Source organism: Triticum dicoccoides, chromosome 3B (assembly GCF_002162155.2).
Source record: "Triticum dicoccoides isolate Atlit2015 ecotype Zavitan chromosome 3B, WEW_v2.0, whole genome shotgun sequence".
NCBI lineage: Eukaryota > Viridiplantae > Streptophyta > Magnoliopsida > Poales > Poaceae > Triticum > Triticum dicoccoides.
In genome coordinates this window covers 2,279,595-2,283,483 of record NC_041385.1, presented here as the reverse complement: position 1 = coordinate 2,283,483, position 3,889 = coordinate 2,279,595, and positions in this window count along the sequence as shown.

Sequence of the window (3,889 nt, the reverse complement as noted above, 5' to 3'; positions counted from 1 at the left end):
ATATATAAGGAGGAAATTTATTCATCCATTCGCTTTGCGATTTGCTCCGTACAGAGCCTCCGTCCGAAAATACCTATCATTAAAATGGATGTATCTAGATGTATTTTAGTTCTAGATGCGGGCTTGGCTACCTGACACACGCGCGTTGGAGCGGCCGGTTTCAGACGGCGTCAAAACTTTCCTGTTTAAGTAATTGAGGGGAGAAGGTTTGGCGCACCGGCCACCCACCCGTTGAAATCGAGGGGGGGGGAGATTAGGATCGAGCATTGTGGCGCTCAGGCACGTAGGAGTAAACTCCTCTAGATGCATGCATTTTGATGACAAGTAATTCCGGACAGAGGGAGTAGCTTGCAGATGGCGCGCCTCATGTTGAGCTTGATGAGATTAATTGTTTAAGTTTTATATAAGCACTACTGGCATGGTTCATTAACATATGTGTTGTGCGATATTTCTTCCATGTACTCCCTCCGTCCCAAAATACTTGTCGGAGAAATGGATAAAAATAGATATATTTATAACTAAAATACATCTAGATACGTCCATTTGTCTGACAAGTATTTCCGGATGGAGGGAGTATTTACTACTCCCTCCGTTTTAAAATAAGTGTCTTAACTTGAATACTAGTTGTACTAAATTTGAGATATTTATTTTGAGACGGAGGAATAGTATATATAATCGTTCCTACCAGGGGTGGAGGACGAGATTCCCAAAATATTCCTTGCAATTCCCGTCTCCAACCAGTACTCGATCTGAGCCCCAAGCGACTTGGCCGGCAGCGGCGGAGCACAGAAGGCCCAGCGGTGGCCTGAGCGAGAGGCTGGTGAGTCCCCTTCTCTGCTACTTGGTTTTTTCCTGACCACGTCCAGCAAAGGGCGCCTGTCGGGCGTCGTGGTGGCGTCGATGGCAAAGAGACCTGGCACGGTACATGCAACAATATAGCTCTGAAGATGGATTGGTGGCAGGTGGCTGCGACGGCCTCATACCCGACAGGCGTCCTGGTTGAGGAGTGTGCCGGACTGGTAGGTGCCCCATACCCGGCATGCGTCCTGGTTGGGACCTCATGTCTTAGATGTTTAGGTTTGGCTGTGATGTCTGTTTGGTATTAGGCCCAGACTATCTGCGCCCCTTCATCAATTGGATATGTGAAGCGACAGTTGTTGCTTGGAGGGTGGCTTTAGTCTTGCTGTTGTATGGCTTTGTAAGGTCTTATGAGAATAATTAATAAAGTGGCCATATGCATCGCCCAGATGCAGAGGCGGGGGTCATCCTCTTTTTCTAAAAAGAAATAAGAAAAAAAAGCTAGCGTGACCTTCCTTAGATACCAGGGTTACAATCTCTATGTTGTCCCCAAAGCCAAAGGCAAAGGTCGTTGTTTTGGAGGCTCTAGGCCCTTATCCATGGCTGGCCGCCCAGCCCTGGTGGATTCCCATCCAACAAACTCTGCTTCTTGCAGTCAAACAGGGTCGCCGCGCCGGGGGAAGGTGGCGGCGGCATAGTACACTACAAGAAGTCTGTTAATACGTGACAGACTTGACTCGTCACAAATCAGTGAAAAACTGTCATGGGTGCCCGTCCATGACGGATTTGAAATCCGTCATGTATATCGCGTCATAATTTGGCATTGCACCTTACATGACGGTACTTGTCCGTCATGGATCTGCCCCAGGCCCGCCAAGGCCCAATCCATTGTGACGGAACAAACCGTCATGAACTAACGCCACGTAGGATTTTTGATAGACCAATTCAAATCACGTGGCTGCCTACGTGGATACTATTTTCCATCACAAATTTCGTCATAGTTGAGCACATTAACCCATTTCTTTTGGCCTATTTTTACGTGATCCGTTTTGAGCATAATGGGTTACAGAAATCCCAATGCCAATTTTGGCCCAAGAAGTATTTGCAAAGTGTATAACATTACACAGTTCGACCAATATGCACATCTATATGTATTTACAACGTAGCAGTTTACAAAATTCTTTACAAAATGATAAACTTACAATACAGATTGAAAAAATATATCACACATCACGGTTAGGTATTAGTACAATTCATGTTACATCAACAGAACATACATACTATCAAGCTTGTTATTTAGATTCCTGCTATTCGGCCCTCCTGATGGCAACCATCATGTCACGGCTGATTCATGTGCAGCAGTAGCCAGCTTACCAATATTACCTGCAAATTTAAAAGATCCTTCGATTTTTTTGAGGGATATAAATAAATAGTAGAAATAATATAATAGCAACAATATAAAAATGAATTACATGTGTAAAACTCTTAGATCTTATATCTTATAGTGCCTACATATGAGGATAACATTGTATCCACTATAAAACAAAAGTAAACATGAGGTTTCTTAAAATTAATCCAAAGAAAAGTGTGTCAACTGTAAGTCAAATGGCAAAGTAACAAACCACACAACATAGAACTAATTACTATAGCAGCAGTAGTTGAGGCCATATAAACCTGTCAGGTTTATAAGATTACCAAATGTTGGGCACCGTATGTAATTAAGAGGAAAAATCTCCATGCACTACACGTACTAACTCTGCACCAGTTTCTATAATAAATAAATATAACAGAGTAAAGGGGGCAGGAAAAAGTTTATCTTTACAACTTGTCTAGATGGAGGCATTTAGTATGTAACATCCTGTACTGAGAACAAGAAATTCATCATTGTGATATATATTAAAATGAGCAAAGATCTGGAGCTACTTGTACGCATAAATTATATAAGCTGATAAAGTAAAAAGACACCAACTACTTCAAGTTACACATATAAAAAATAATATCAAAGATTGTATAAGCAACTTGGCATAACCCAGGAACAATCAAGAGTGACTTGTACCAGATTTCGATGTTAACAGAAATCGGGGGGCTGTTTGGTTTGTGCCCCAACTTACCCTGCCAAATATTTGGCACAACCAAAGCAAGGGCATGTCCAAAAATTCGGTGTGGTAGTGTTGTTTGGATTGTAGTCGTAGCATCAACCAATTTTTTGGCAAGATGGTTGGGTCTCTGTTTGGTTTCTAGCCAATTAACATACCACATATTTGTATCTGTGGTCTTTTTTCTTTTTCTTTAGCAAATGAGCATTTGAGGTCTAACTTGAAATGTTTATATAAGGAGCCAATAAATCATGATGACCAGACAGAAAAAGGGCATAAAAAGGGTTCAATGAAGTAGCACACACACATGTTTATCAAGTGAAACACACACATACTAGCAGACTGGATCAATACATGATCCATGGAGGCATTCGCATACGGGCTAGCTAATTAATTTTCTAGCTCATGTAACAGCCAAGCATAATACGCCGGGATGCTAGCAGGTTGGCAGCCAATATTTTGGCAGACGAATTCGTCGCCCTCGGCTCGCCCGCATATTGGCGAGAATTGCATGGGAAAATGCCTGCTGGGCTGGGCAAGCCAAATATTTGATGTCCAGCCAAACAGCAGCCAAAACTCATGGGGACACCAATATTTTGGTAAGGCTAGCTTTGGCTCAAAACTAGACACACCCCAGAATACATAGTCGTCAGCTATTTTGGCTGTACCTTTTTCTTCAAATAGTGTTTTTCTTACAAAGGGACATGTCTTTCAGAACAAAAGATACAAAAATACAACACGCATATTTGCAGATTACTGAATTCAGTTAGATTAATGAATCACTTTCCCTCCATAAACAAGAAAATTCAAAGGAACCAACAGAAGCATCTCATGGGCATTTACAACATCGTCAATGGATCTCACAAATTCTACACTAGTAGTGCTCGCACAGTGAGAGAAGAAAAAGAAAATAGACAGCAGTGTGGCAGAGGACGAATGTTTTCTGAGGTGGGGCGAACTCTAAAGCACACAAAAAATTGAAAGACAATGGTAAT